Consider the following 16464-nt stretch of genomic DNA (forward strand, 5'->3'; position numbering starts at 1 on the left):
CTGTTTGCGGCCACTACGGACTGTTTGGAATGTTGACAGACGCCGGAGAACCAATCAGCTTCGCTTCACAAAGCTCCGTTGCGCGAAAAGTACGCGTCCTAGGCCGCTGCCCGGTCCGCGCTTACAGATATATATCTTTTTTTAAACGTTAATTTCTCAAAATCCACTGGAGCACATATATTGAGACCTACAAAAGGCACATCGGGCTACCAGTCCCTACAATTTTGCCAAGTTTCGTGCAAATCCATTCAGCCGTTCGGTCTAAAAGTGAGGCCAACCGCCCTATGGAAATTAACATGGGAAAAACGCGTTTTGGGACCCCCCTTTTTTCTCGGCCCCCCCTTGACGAACCCCCCCCAAATTTTCAAAGGCTGCTCAGAAACAAAATGTGCCATTTTCCTGAAAATTTCAGCCAATTCCGTCCACAAACGGCAAAGTTATTAGACATAGAATTTTCAAAAATCCCATAGAGAAAAAATCCTAACTATATATACCTACTGGCGACCGCCAGTAGGTAATATATATATATATATATATATATATATATATATATGGTCTGTTTTTTGCCAGTAGAGACAGTGAGATAGTATGAGCACAAACACACATAGTGGAGGCAGAGACAGACATGGTAGATTACATGTAACATCCTGGTCACGCGCCTAAGCTCACACTGTGAGTCAAGCTTGATTTTAAAGGAATCTGGGTGAATAAGTTGCTTAGTTGATGTGTTTAAAAATATGGAAATACATGTATTCTTGAAGTCAGTTAGGCTTTAGGATATATACTAGTAGAGAATCTTAGGCAGCATGTCTGTTAGGCCTCTTAGTTTACAAATAGGCTCTAAGCTGTGCAAAAAGATCCAGGGTTTGCTGTTGAAATGAAAAAGGAATGTTATGTCTTGCTTATATATATATATGGTCTGTTTCCTGCCAGTAGAGACAGTGAGATAGTATGAGCACAAACACACATAGTGGAGGCAGAGACAGACATTGTAGATTACTTGTAACATCCTGGTCATGTGCCTAAGATCACACTGTGAGTCTAGCTTGATTTTAAATGAATCTAGGTGAATAATTTGCTTAGTTGATGTGTTTACAAATATGGGCATACATGTATTCTTGAAGTCAGTTAGGCTTTAGGATATGTACTAGTAGAGAATCTTAGGCAGCATGTCTGTTAGGCCTCTTAGTTCACAAATAGGCTCTAAGCTGTGCAATAAAGATCCAAGGAGTGCTGTTGAAATGAAAAAGGAATATTATGTCTTGCTTATATATATATATATTCACTGAAAAAACCATAGGTTATAGACCATATATAGTTAGGAATTAGCATTTAAAAAACCTTATTTTACTCACACAAAACCATTGAAATTCCATATATAGTTAGTTGCACTAACTATATATTGCGCACCCGCAATCCACTGCTGATGATGTCACATATTACATCATTCATGACATGGTCAGTGACATCACTGATGACAACATCCAGTGACTATGTTTCTGTAAAGTTAAAATATGTCTTACATATTGAAGAATGAGTGGATGTATAAGTGTCTGGACGAAGGATTTAGTAGGTGCATGACTGAATGTATGAGTGAGTGATTAAATGTGTCTCACTGAGTGCATGGGTTAGTGACTAAACTGTCTTAATTTGTGCATCATTATGTCTGTTGTTCTGTAAACTGCTGCATGTGTTGATCAGTAGCTATATGAGTAACTATATGGGTTATTGATTGATTGCCCAAGTATTTGCATGGGAGACTGAGTGTGTGTGTGGCTGGATGGGAGGTGTGTGACTCTGTACAGATCAATGTGTACTTGTATCAATGATTGTATAAGAGAGTAAGTATGTGTTAGTATATGGTTGAAAACGTAAGGTGCTCTATGTTTAACTGTATAGAGTAGAAAATGGAAGTGTGATTGATTCTTTACAGGACTGACTAGGTGTGTGAGTAACTCCATGGATGAGTGGCAGAGTGTGAGTGTCTGTATAGGTGTATGAGTGCATATGATTGTGTTGTAAACATGAGTGATTGTATGTATGAATGATTGTATGGGTGAATGAGTGAATGTGTGTGTAGACGTAGGAATCAGTGAGTACGTATGTAGTAACTAGTATTGGTGTGTCAATGGTTTCAAAAATTATACTCTGTTTTTAACACTGGGTGAAACAGAGGTTATATTAAAATGTGAGGAGATGCATTGTATTGTCACATGAATGATATCATCAGTGATGTGGTCATTGATGTCAAATGAGATGTCATCAGTGATGTCATTTGAGATGTCATCAGTGATGTCATCAGTGATGTCACTGACCATGTCATGAATGATGTAATATGTGACATCATCAGCAGTGGATTGCGGGTGCGCAATATATAGTTAGTGCAACTAACTATATATGGAATTTCAATGGTTTTGTGTGAGTAAAATAAGGTTTTTTAAATGCTAATTCCTAACTATATATGGTCTATAACCTATGGTTTTTTCAGTGAATTTTCAAGGTTTTGTAAATGCTAATTCCTAACTATATATGGTCTATAACCTATGGTTTTTTCAGTGAATTTCAATGGTTTTTTAATAGCAAATATCATAAGCTGTCGAATGTCAAGTACGTGGTAAGAATTTTTTTTTTCGTGTTTATGCACACTGATCTGCTTTGATTGCTGCCCCCCACCCCTCATTTCTATTAGGAGTACTCTCTCTTTGCAGATAGTGAAGGGTAGTTAACGCAGCCCTTTCCCCCTTTGTAATCCGTCGTGCCTGCTTCTCTCTCCATTTGATTGATTGTTCTCTTTGGTTCATTCTCTATTTACAAACAAGCACAGAGTCGCAATACTCTGTTTAGTCTTTGCAGATAGCGAAAAATCGTGTAAAAAAACAAAAGGAATCGAGCAAAATCAGTAGGCCACTAATGGGATCTCTTTTTGACCTCGCTAAAATAGAAACATTAGGAACAACCTGTTGAAAATAGCAATGCGTATGTACATAAGCGGCGTTCATTTGTGTTCACAGTACCCCTTGTTGATTGTTTCAATCGAGCATTGAATTGTTCGATGTTAATTCTCTTAAGGATCTTCTCTACCTGCAAACGAGGAAGAATAGGAATATTCTCTCTCCCTTTGCAGATAGTGAAGGGTAGGTAACGCAAGCCTTTAACACGTCGTACCTATTTCATTCCTCATTGATTGATTGATTGTCCGAACATTGACTGTTTGGGAATTAGTTCTTTTTGGAGGTATTCCCTGTTTGCAAATAAACGTAGGAAAATCTTTGCAAGTAGTGAAAGGGTACGTAATGCGGACCTTTCTCCCCCGTTGTAATCTATCATGCCTATCCCCACTGATTGATGCACCTGTTTCACCCGGACCATTTACTAGACATACGTCATCTGGCCCGACCAGAGAGCACCCCTAGTGAAAAGGACATATGCAATAATAACGAAGTGATCACTGTATCCTGTTAACAGAAACTTTAGCATGAAACAACCTGGAAAGAAAAGAATAGGAAAACGAAAATCAGTAGGCCACTGATGAACATGAACTTTTATTAAACAACGAACAAAGAAACGATAACATAACGTAATGATAAAACCTATTAATGTCCTAGAAACAAGAAAACGTTAAAATATGCCAGTGGTGAGAGACCAGAAAAACAGTAAGAGAAACCAAATCACCCCTCGCTGTCCCACCGCCTGCCACGCCCAAAAAATCGATAGACTAGGGAAAATGCAAGTCAGTAGAACATCCGCCCCCACTCTGGAAACTTCCAAGGTGGGGCAGGGTTCCGGCTACGCCCAGCCGGGAGCAGCCCATGTAAGGCAGGTCCTGCTGCCACGCCTCGGCCAGGAGATCCTAACGTAGGGTGTAGCCGGAGGAGAGGCCGAGACCAACGGGACCCGGCCAGGGGATTGCCTTTACAACGCTGAACAGTTGCAGGGGGGGGGGAATGTCTCCTCGACCCTCCCCTCTCTCTCCCAGTCCGGCCGCGGTGGCCCTTGAGAGTTGCAGGTAGTCCCGCCACATGCTCTTCCGGTCCGGCCACCAACGGTCGGGGGGCCGAGGCCGACGGAATCCGGCTGCAGCCGATAAACCAAGAAACCCGTTCATGGGGCCAGAGCCAGGGGCGTCCGGCCGACATCCACCGGAAGCCCGGCCCGAAGACGGACGGGACACTTCTTTCTTTTATAATGGCTGCGACAACACTGGGGGGGGATGTCTTGCACATGCCTCCGACCCCCCCCTCGTCCTCATCGCCTGGTCCGGCCATAACAAATCTCAAGCGAGACGCCGTGGGGTGCACTGGGAGGGAGAGACGGTGCGAACAGGCCTCTCCCGCCTCCCCAGTGTAGGCTTCCCAGCTGCACCCTCAGCGGTCCAGGCGCCCGGAAAAGAGTTCTTCCACTGTGGCCATGCTGCAACGTCTCGCCCGGCAGGGTGGAGCCCGTCCGTTCATTTGACCCCGCGATCGCCAGTAGCTACCGAACTCTCAAAATGGCGGTCGACCTGGCAAGAGCGGGCCCAGCATAAAGAAATGGCCCGGTCACTGGTTGACTCCACCACCGTAGTCCTCCACGACCTTGAAGATTCTAGAGGAGCCGCGGGAGTCTCCCACCCCCGATGGGGAATGACTGCCATGATCACCCGTGGAGTGACGAAACTGTATCCGCGGGACGTCGGCGCCAGCCTCACTTTGAATTACTAGAATCCTGCAGACCTCACTTCCGGTGAAAGCACAGTGTGACCCGGTAGGAAAAATTGTTGCACCCCCTCCCCTTTTTGACTGATAGTTCAAACCACCGATCCTTTCCTTTGCCCTTTTAACGGAACTTTGGACTGCCTCCCCCTCTTTTACATTTTCTAGAGAAAACAAAACATTAACCACTACATTAGCATAGCAGTTGACACCAGAACTGTTTTCAAATTGAAAACCAACAACATCTTCAACAGAATCCTTTTTGTTTCTGCTGTGACCCTGCTCCAGCACAGGCATTGTCCCCAGCAGTAATTCTGCAATGCCGGTAAGAATAGCTGTGGTGCCTACTGGACTCACTCACCCCCGCGGCGCCCCACGCCGTTATTTGCTGGGCGGCAACTTGCTAGACATCACCTTCGTGACATCCAGATTTCAGCGCGTTCTGCTGCCTTGGAACTATTCGCACAACAGACCGCTACTGACAAGAATATTTCATTATTGGTGCTGTCAATTTCAATAAATCTATTGGATAATTCAAAATAAATTGCCACGGTCTCTTCGTTGTTTAAATGTTTTTACTGTTTTTGTTTTGTTGTATATATTTATATGTTATTAAAGTTTTATATTCCTACTACTTTGTTGGAGTGCTATATATTTTTTATGTGACACATAATTGTAAAAACTTTGATGTACAAAGAGTCATTCCTGGAATCTTCCGCTTCAGGCTCGGTCCCCTCCCCAATCACAATACAGGATAGTTTTCAGATAGTAGGAACACGTGTGGTGTGACGGATCTCATCGGGTGTGGGCCTTGATCTACTATAACTCCTTTGAAGAGGGGTGATTCTTTACAGCTGGGGCCATAAACTACATCTGCAGGGCTAGCTGATAGCCTGGACAATCGGACACAGAGGAAGAGGAGTGTCACAGGGTGCGGTAGTGAATAGGGCGAAAGGGAGGTGTCGGGCGGGCACAGTGTGATTCTCAGGGAAGAGCAGCGCAGATGGGGGGAGGTTTATTGCCCATGCATAAGACAGAGAGCGGGGGTGACCAGTGCCTGGGGAAGATGCTTGCGAGGGTGAGGAGCCATGCTACGAATCGACAGCGTGCAGAGAGTGGGTCTGGTCAAGACATCTAAAATGGCTGCCGTGCACGACAAAAGTGTGGCATTTCAAAAAAGGCAAGATGGCGCAGACAATGTTTTTCAACACTTCCTCATTTCCTTCGAATCGAACGTTAACAGACGTTGGGGCATATTACCAAAGTTAAGCGATATTTATCGCTAACGATGCTTACCAACCAATTTTTTACCACTAAGCATCGTCAGAAATTATCGAAGATAAACCTTACTATTATCAAGGTTTATCGCAAATGCGATAATAAACGGCCGCAATGCATGAATATCGCTAAAAACTCAGCGATATTCATGCATTACCGAGCTAATACTCTTAGCCATGTTATCCACCTCCCATTGGATAACATGGCTAAGAACTGCTCAGGGCAGGTGTTACTTTTTGGAGATATTCGCGCTTAGCGCGAATATCTCCAAAAGTTGGTAATAGGAGATAGATATCTTGCATGTTGTAATGCAAGTTATTGTGGTATATGGAACTCATACCATAATCTCTCAGGAAAGCAGAAACTGATCCTTTTGGGACCGCCTAAAAAGGCCTAGGGGGTGAGGAGTACTCTACTTTGCCCCCTTTTCACGTTCCGAACTATTTTATTTTACTCTCTTCTGTAATTACACAAAATACCAGCGATAAGATGCATCGGAGACACACAGTGAGAGAAAGGAGGCCGGAGATGAAGAAGACATGTCAAATACACATTGGAGATAATATAGTGGCAGAAGGGAAGTAAATATGAGTAAACTTACCATGTAACATAAAAATGTTGCACTCTATACTATAAGTCTCATTTTATACTACAATCACTTCGCTACAACCTCATAAATTAAAAATAAAAATAAATAATGTCTCAAACAATTTTTGATTTCTAAATATAAATTTATTCTTCAAAATTTTCTAAATTTGAAACAACTAGTAACATGTCCTCATCAGTAATTTCCTCTTCAATCATCTCATCTGGAATCTCCTCATTAAAAGTCTGCAATGATGATTCTTGTAACTCTATGGTCTCCAAACACTCGATAAATTCGCCATCAAGAGATTGATCAAAAAAATCATTCAAGTCATCTCCTCCTTCTGACAATATTTCATTATTGGTGCTGTCCATTTCAATCAATGTAGTGGAATCATTCAAGTCATCTCCTCGTGACAATATTTCATTATTGGTGCTCTCAATTTCAATCAATGTAGTGGAATCATTCAAGTCATCTCCTCCTTGTGACAATATTTCATTATTGGTCCTGTCCATTTCAATCAATCTAATGGAATCATACAAGCCATCTCCTCCTTGTGACAATATTTCATTATTGGTGCTCTCAATTTCAATCAATGTAGTGGAATCATTCAAGTCATCTCCTTGTGACAATATTTCATTCTTGGTGCTGTCCATTTCAATCAATCTAATGGAATCATACAAGTCATGTCCTCCTTGTGACAATATTTCATTATTGGTGCTCTCAATTTCAATCAATGTAGTGGACAATTCAAAAGAAATTGCCACGGTCTCTTCATTGTGAGCCATTTTATTTTGAAATTGCTTGCTGTAAATTGCAGAAAAAAATAATCACTTTCATTTATCGTTTTTAGTAATACATAATATAAAACTAACTTCATCAAGTATTTAGTATAACAGAAGGACTGCAAATAAATAACAGAAAACATTTTTCAAATTATCTTCAAGTGTACAACATAGTTCCCCTTACAAATTAACAACTCACCTTTTTAAAAGTAGCAGAAGTGTTAGTACTGTGTAAATCAAACACCAGAAATTCACCACCAAAAATTCCTCACAAATGTACCTCAGACAGTAGTATCACAAAATGGCTGTGGTTTCCTCTCATTTGACATATATACATAACCAATTAACTTTCATCACACACAAATACAAAACCAAAGTAACATTTTAATTGGTTCTAAATTTCAACACTTTCAAATGTGTTTTCCCCATGCAATTTTCCATAGGACATTTACATACGTCTACAGCCTGAATGGCTGAACGGAATTACACCAAACTTGGCAAAATGGTACATCAAACCTAAGAGGTCAGGAAGGATCTACTATGCCCCCTTATGGTCATTTCCCCCTTCGCTTTGGCCTCCTCTTGTCTCTCAATCCTACCGAGAGACAAGATGGCGGCCGCTACGGACTGTTTGGAATGTTGACAGACGCCGGAGAACCAATCAGCTTCGCAAAGCTCCGTAACGCGAAAAGTACGCGAAGCGGAGCGCTGTTACAGATATATATCTTTTTTTGAACGTTAATTTCTCAAAATCCACTGGAGCACATATATTGAGACCTAGCAAAGGCACATCGGGCTACCAGTCCCTAATATTTTGCCAAGTTTCGTGCAAATCCATTCAGGTGTTCGATTATTATTATAATTATTTTTTTTTGCCCCGCGGGGCCCTTTTAAAACCTCCACATCAAACCTAGGGGGTCAGCGAGGATCTACTATTCCCCCTTATGGTCATTTGCCCCTTCGCTTTGGCCTCCTCTTGTCTCTCGATCCTACCGAGAGACAAGATGGCGGCCGCTACGGACTGTTTGGAATGTTGACAGACGCCGGAGAACCAATCAGCTTCGCTTCACAAAGCTCCGTTGCGCGAAAAGTACGCGTCCTAGGACGCTGCCCGGTCCGCTGTTACAGATATATATCTTTTTTTAAACGTTAATTTCTCAAAATCCACTGGAGCACATATATTGAGACCTACAAAAGGCACATCGGGCTACCAGTCCCTACAATTTTGCCAAGTTTCGTGCAAATCCATTCAGCCGTTCGGGCTAAAAGTGAGGCCAACCGCCCTATGGAAAACTCAATGTTAAAAACACGTTTTGGGACCCCCCTTTTTTCTCGGCCCCCCCTTGACGAACCCCCCCCAAATTTTCAAGGGCTGCTCAGAAACAAAATGTGCCATTTTCCTGAAAATTTCAGCCAATTCCGTCCACAAACGCCAAAGTTATTAGACATAGAATTTTCAAAAAACCCATAGAGAAAAAATCCTAACTATATATACCTACTGGCGACCGCCAGTAGGTAATATATATATATATATATATATATATATATATATATATATATATTCACTGAAAAAACCATAGGTTATAGACCATATATAGTTAGGAATTAGCATTTAAAAAACCTTATTTTACTCACACAAAACCATTGAAATTCCATATATAGTTAGTTGCACTAACTATATATCGCGCACCCTCAATCCACTGCTGATCATGTCACATATTACATCATTCATGACATGGTCAGTGACATCACTGATGCCATCACTGATGACATCTCAAATGACATCACTGATGACATCACTGATGACATCTCAAATGACATCACTGATGACATCACTGATGACATCATCCAGTGACTGTGTGTTTCTGTAAAGTTTAAATATGTTTTACATATTGAAGAATGAGTAGATGTAGAAGTGTCTGGATGAAGGATTTAGTAGGTGCGTGACTGACTGTATGAGTGAGTGATTAAATGTGTCTCACTGAATGCATGGGTTAGTGACTAAACTGTCTTAATTTGTGCATCATTATGTCTGTTGTTCTGTAAACTGCTGCATGTGTTGATCAGTAGCTATATGAGTAACTATATGGGTTATTGATTGGTTGCCCAAGCATTTGTATGGGAGACTGAGTGTGTGTGTGGGTGGCTGGGAGGTGTATGACTCTGTGCATATATGTGTGAGCAGTTGATTCACTAGATGTATGGGTTCAAAAGTGCATGTGGAAACAGCTGTATGGGCGGTTGACTGTGTGCATGAGTGTATTGGTGAGTGAATGGATATCTCAGTGCTACATGTCAAAGTAAGTACATATGTAAAATACAGTACATGTGAGAGTTGACATATATAAATAACTGTGCATAGGAGCCAGTGAATGTGTGAGTGGCTGTATGTTAATGTTAATGTTATGGGAATTTGTATAGCGCACGGCTGCCCCAGCCAAGGGGCGTCCCGGCGCTGCGAACAGACAAATGCAGAGAACAAATAGCACAGATAGATGACAGATTATTGAAAGAGATGAGTTTTGACGGCCTTTCTGAAGGCTAAGAGGTCTTGAGTCCCCCGTATGACTTCGGGCAGACTGTTCCATAGCTTGGCAGCCAGGAAACTAAAGGATCGGCCACCGACTCTGGCCAGTCTAATGCGGGGAATGGTCGCAAGATGTTGTCCCTCTGAGCGGAGCGATCTTCTAGGGGTGTACTCAGACAGGAGGGGACTCAGCAAGGGGGGAGAGGCGGTTTTAAGAATTTTAAAGGCTAAGCATAGAGCCTTGAACTGGATCCTTTTGCCCACCGGGAGCCAATGCAATTTTTTTAAGGCTCCAGAGACGGAAGAATGGCGAGGTAGGCCAACCAGAGCCCTGGCTGCCGCATTCTGGACTCTCTGTAATCTGGTGGTTTCAGCCAGGTTCGCTCCCAATAGGAGAGAGCTGGCATAGTCCAGTCTAGAAAGGATCGTCGCCTGAACAATGAGCTGGCGGGTGCGACAGTCAAAGAACTTCAGAATGGGCCTGAGGTTGCGTAGAATGCCAAAGCACGTGGCAGCCACTTTCTTAGTATGGATGGTAAACTTTAATGCCGAGTCGACCCAGACTCCCAGATTTTTAACACAATCTTTTGGCTTAGGGGGTGGGCCTAAGATGTCAGGCCACCAGTTGTCTCCCCAGGATGCGGTGTTTTTCCCCAGTAGCAGAATCTCAGTTTTTCCGGCGTTTAGTTGGAGAAAATTTGCCGTCATCCAGTTGGTGATGTCAGTGAGTGTCTGTTTAAAATGATGGGCTTCCAGACCACTGTTGTTATTCAGAGCCACCACCAACTGGGTATCGTCTGCATAGGATACCAGTGCCATTCCATTCCTTCTAGCCACCTCCGCTAAAGGGCGAACATAGACATTGAACAGGGTAGGGCTAAGGGACGAGCCCTGCGGCACTCCCTGTCCAATGCTATGTTCCTTCGAGATGTAAGGAGGGGTAGAGACTCTGAAGGACCTGTTAGACAGAAAGTCTCTGAACCATCCCAAGGCTACCTCTGTAACTCCAATTTCCTCCAGTCTCGTCAAGAGGACCTCGTGTGACACCGTATCGAAGGCAGCACTGAGGTCCAGCAGGACCAGTGCTGCCGTACCGCCGGTGTCAAGAATGGAACGGAGGTCCTCAGAGACACTGAGCAAGGCTGTCTCGGTGCTGTGACCAGCTCTAAACCCGTGTTGTGAGTCATCCAGAATGTTATTGGTAAGGAGGAAATTGGACAGAATATTGTTGACGTGTGCCTCGACGACTTTGGCAGGCCAGGGGAGCAAGGAGATAGGCCTGAAGTTCTCCGGGAGTGAGGGGTCTAGGGTGGGTTTTTTTAAAATGGGGGAAACCCAGGCCTGCTTCCATTTGGAAGGAACACTGGCGGTGGAGAGTGATCGATTGATGATGTCACGGATGTGTTCTGTGACGAGTTCGTGGGCTTCACAGAAAGTGTCCGGTTTTAAGGGGTCTGCCGGAGATCCGGATTTAATCTTTCTGCAGATTTTTAAGAAACTCTCTCGGTCAAGTGTAGGCAAGGAGGTGAGAGAAGGCCCGGTAGGATCAATGGTAACCGGTGACTGTGGGCATTTGGGGAAGGTGTCATATATCTTCTTGATTTTATCTGTGAAGAAATTGGCCATGTTATTACAGAGGTCGGGCGATATGGTAGTAGTGTTAACGGATTTTTTGTAGTAAGGTCTTTCAGAATTTTAAATACAGATTTTGAAGTATTGGAGCTATTGCTTATTTCGCTGGCATAATATGCCGCTCTTGTTCTGCAGACCTTACGATGATAGATTTTTTGGCGCAGGATATAATCTTGTTTAAGGGTGGCATCATAGTTTTTCCTCCAGCACCTCTCCGCCTTTTTACATTCCTTTTTCAAGGTAGCTAGTTCCGAGTTATACCAAGGACTAGCAGTGTGTGTGCGGGCCTTGCTCCATCTGGCAGGAATTAGAATGTCGAGTGCCTGGGTGATCCAGAGGCAGAACTGATCATATCCTACATCTAGGTCCTCACTCGGGAGTAGGGGATTTAGTGCCAGGAGATCATGTAGGTCTTCAAGGCGAAGTTTTCTCCATGGCCGTTTCTGAACAAGGGGAGTAGTCACTGCTGCAGGGCTCAGGTTACAGGGGATAGATAGAATCACTAAATGGTGATCTGTCCAGGTCATGGGGATAGGTAGGTCTAAGGAGCCACTGGCGATGTTGGAGAAAATGGGATCAAGAAGGTGACCTGCTCTATGGGTAGGGCCACTAACAAGTTGATTGAGTTCAAAAGCCGCAAGATCCGCTAAAAAAGTTGCCACTTTAGACTCAGTGTCCCTATCGAGATGTAAATTAAGATCGCCTATGATCGTGAAGTTGGCTGATTTGATAACATTGGTGTCCAGGTATTGTAAAAGAGAGTTAGTGAAGGGGACGTCTGCACCCGGAGGTCTATAAACCAGAAGGCCCGTTGCGCAGAACTGTGGATTGACTGTAATCGAAAAGCGAGCGCTTTCGCTGCCTCTAATGTCTACTTTACTGAATTTACAATCAAAGTGAGATTTAATTATGAGCGCTAACCCCCCCCCTCTCGTGCCCCTATTCATGGTGTAGATAGAATAACCTGTGGGGGTTACCAGGTTACAGACCGAGTCCATCTCGTCAAGGAGCCACGTTTCGGTCATGAACAGGGCATCCAGAGAGTGGTCGGTTAGAAGATCATGGATTTCAGAGTGATGTTTAGACATGGATCTAACATTAAGGTGACCTAACCTGAAGGTATGGGCTAGGGGGGCTTTGGATTTGCATTTAATAGTAGAGCACAGTTGGGAAGGGTTTGCGAGGGGGTGGCGTATATGCGCAGGGTTGCGTCTGGCGCAAGAGCATGATGAATACTGTAGGCTCAACAGCTCAGTTTTAGAGTAGCACATCTTACCGCCTTAGTGACAGAGAAGGGGGTATGCAAGTAAGGTGTGTATAACTGTATAGTTGAGAAAATGGAGGTGTGATTGATTCTTTGCATGACTGACTAGGTGTCTGAGTAACTCCATGGATGAGTGACAGTCTGTGAGTGTATGTTTACACTGAGTGTATCTAAGGTTATATTAGAGTCTGAAGAGGTTCATTGTATTATCACATGAATGATGTCATCAGTGATGTGATCAGTAATGTCAAATGAGATGTCATCAGTGATGTCATCAGTGATGTCATTTGAGATGTCATCAGTGATGTCATCAGTGATGTCAATTGAGATGTCATCAGTGATGTCATCAGTGATGTCATTTGAGATGTCATCAGTGATGTCATCAGTGATGTCACTGACCATGTCATGAATGATGTAATATGTGACATGATCAGCAGTGGATTGCGGGTGCGCGATATATAGTTAGTGCAACTAACTATATATGGAATTTCAATGGTTTTGTGTGAGTAAAATAAGGTTTTTTAAATGCTAATTCCTAACTATATATGGTCTATAACCTATGGTTTTTTCAGTGAATTTCATTGGTTTTTTAAAAGCTAATATCTGTAGCTGTAAAATGTATTCTTCTTTAAATCCAAAAATATATTTTATATGTTTATTAATAATTTTTTTTTAAATATTTTTTTTGTTTCGCTCCCGGTTCGCGAACCGGGAAGCTTTCCGTTAGCTCAATTTGATGCCGCGAACCGGTAAACGTTCCGTTAGCGCAACTGCCGCGTTAGAAATCAACATCGTGACGCGTCGCGGAAGCGCGACGTATCACGTTGTCGCGTAATGCGTCTTATGACGCGCTGCGTTAGCGCACCCGGAAGTGCTCCGGGGCGCGAACCGAGGCGCGAAGCGCAGCTCCCCGGAAGCGATCCGCGGCGCGGCGCGAAAGCGCAACGTATCGCATTGCCGTGTAATGCGTCTTATGACGCACCGCGTTAGCGCACCCGGAAGTGCTCCGGTACGCGAACCGAGGCGCGAAGCGCAGCGACCCGGAAGCGATCCAGGGCGCGTTCCGCAGCGCGTAACATAAGCGTGAGTGGTCATGTGACTTGTTAATAAAACTTTTCATTGGTTCATTTAACTTTTGGTTTCATAATCATGTAAGGCTAGGTCAGGTGACCTAAACATAACACTTTTCATTGGTTTAGAACTATTGTTTTTCCCAAATGATGAAAACCCCTCCTTCTTTCCTCACTCTGACTTTCATCATTGTGAGAGGAAGACCTTTATTCATAGTAGAGCAATGGCTTCAGTACTTGCTTCAGCTGGTGCACCCCCACCACCACCTCCACCTCCTCATGGGAAGAGAGGACCACCTCCCCAGGTCATCACCAACACAGAGGAGGAAGAGGAAGAAATAGAGGAAGAGGAGAGAGAAGGACCACAGTTCTTGGAAGAGGTGCCCCGGGTTTCCCATAGGAAAGCCAGTTTCATTTGGCAGTTTTTTTCAATCCCTCCAGGGCAGAAGAAAGTGAATGCGAGGTATGTCACCTGCCTCATTTGCAAAGAGAAATTATCAAGAGGGACTGATAAAAAGTATAGCTATGGGAACTATTCCATGCATAGGCACATGAACAGGCGGCATCCACTCAATTACAGCCGGGCGGAAATTCGTGACATGGAACAAAACCCAACAGCAACTCCTGTGGCCAGGTCAACATCGTTAATATCATTGACAGCAGCAGAGGCACGGGAAACCGTGCCAAACATCCAGGATAATTTTGGGCATATGAAATTTACTTGTCTGCACTGTGGTGCATTGATATCATGTGGTAACATGAGTATTAATTCCATCAACCTGGCTTATAACAATCATTATTGCCCTAACCGCCCCAGACAGTAATTTTTTTTTTGCTCCTGTTGAGCCCTTTTCAATGCCTGTTTTTTGTTGTTTCCCCCCCAAAAAACCCAAAAAATATATAAAATTGTTCAAAAAATACAAAAAAAACAAAAAATGTTCAAAAAATAAAAAAAATATAAAACAACAAAAACATTTAAAAAAAAGTTCTTTTCAGAACTACCTCCCCTTTCAAAAAAAATTGCTAGAATGTTTAGCACTCTGGCAAGCTCTATTTCTTTTAGTTCGCTTCCCAGTTCGCTTCCCGGTTCGCGAACCGGGAGCGAACCAAAACATTTAAAAAAAAAAAAGAAGAGTAAGTATAAGGAAAGTAAACAGAGAGTGATGTTAAAAGAAAGACAGCTATAGGGAGTAAACCAGAGATACTGTTTAATAGATCTATTTACCGAAGAAAAGACGGAAGAGGGTATAATTGTGGAAAACAAAATAGATAAGGAAGTGAAAGAAAAAAAAGAGAGTAGAACAATAACAAAGAAGAGTTTCTTGGAGAATGTGAGTGAATGTTCAAAATAAGATTAAAACATGGGGAATAACAGAGAGAAAAAATAGAAAACAGAAAACAAAAAATAACAGAAAAAGATTAATTGAAACAGCAAAGAAATGTAAATAACATAGAGCCATATCATCAACATAGGCAATAAAAGTGTTGCAGCTTTTATCGGCAGAAATATGTCACCAAAGCCGCTTTTGCGGCAGAAAACTGCCGCTAAAACCACTTTTGCACCAGTTTTCTGCCAATAAAAACAGCAATAATTTTATTGGCTGTGTTCATAATATGCCCCTTAGTGTGCTTCAACTACACAGAGAAAGCATTATGAACAAGTAGTGAAAAAGTGATCAGTCAAAGACACTAAGAGTAATAGAGACGGAGTGAGTGAACAAGAGTGAGGAACTATGAGAAGAGAGGGACTGAGAAAAAGAGTGGAATGAGTTGAGTAAGTAGGTAATAGAGAAAGGAATGAGGAAAGTAGCAAAGGCAGGAAACTGAGGGTTAAAGAAATGAAGCTGTGGAACTAATAGTAGGTGAATGTGATAGAAATGTAACGAAAAGAATACAAAACATTTACCTTATAATTGTCGTTAAATTACTCACTTTTTGTTTTTATACTTTCAATCTGTGAAAGAGAGAACAAACATTTGAAAAATATTAAAACATGTATTTAAAAATTACAAAAGACAAGGGAAAAGATTGAAGGACAAACAGTTTTTCAACAACTTTGACACTGACAAGAGCTTCTGCTTCTCCAGGCCCCCTACACAGTCCTAAAGATATACATTTTAAACTAACAGTATCTTGATGCAGATGAAGTGAGGCCTATCTTAAAACATGGTGCATCTTTTGCACTGCTGTTGTCTCAGAAAAGTGTCGCAAGACACTAACATTTTAAATGGTTGCTTCAGGATGCCAATAAGATGTGTCCTATCCAGAGGTTTGTTTGAGGTGAGACCTACTCAGGGTTCCAAATGAAATTTCGAGTTGTTTGAAGAGAACAGAGGACATAATACATGTGAAGGCCTACCAATGAAGTAAGTCATGTCCACTTCACTCTTGAACAAAGGCCAGACCTCTTCTGTGTCCGTGGACAGACCTAAACTTCATCTGCACAATGTCATTCATAAACTTAGGAAACACAAGTGATGTAATTGAAAAATGTGGAGTTTCTTTTCCTCATTTCACAATCACATCACCTGTGTTGCCTTTGCTTAGGTATCTCATAGTGCAGATGTAGTCCAGCATATTAAACAGTACCTAGAAGTGCAGCACTGCATGCAACAACTTTGACACTTATAA

Source organism: Lissotriton helveticus, chromosome 2_1 (genome assembly GCF_964261635.1).
Source record: "Lissotriton helveticus chromosome 2_1, aLisHel1.1, whole genome shotgun sequence".
In the NCBI taxonomy this organism is placed as follows: Eukaryota; Metazoa; Chordata; class Amphibia; order Caudata; family Salamandridae; genus Lissotriton; species Lissotriton helveticus.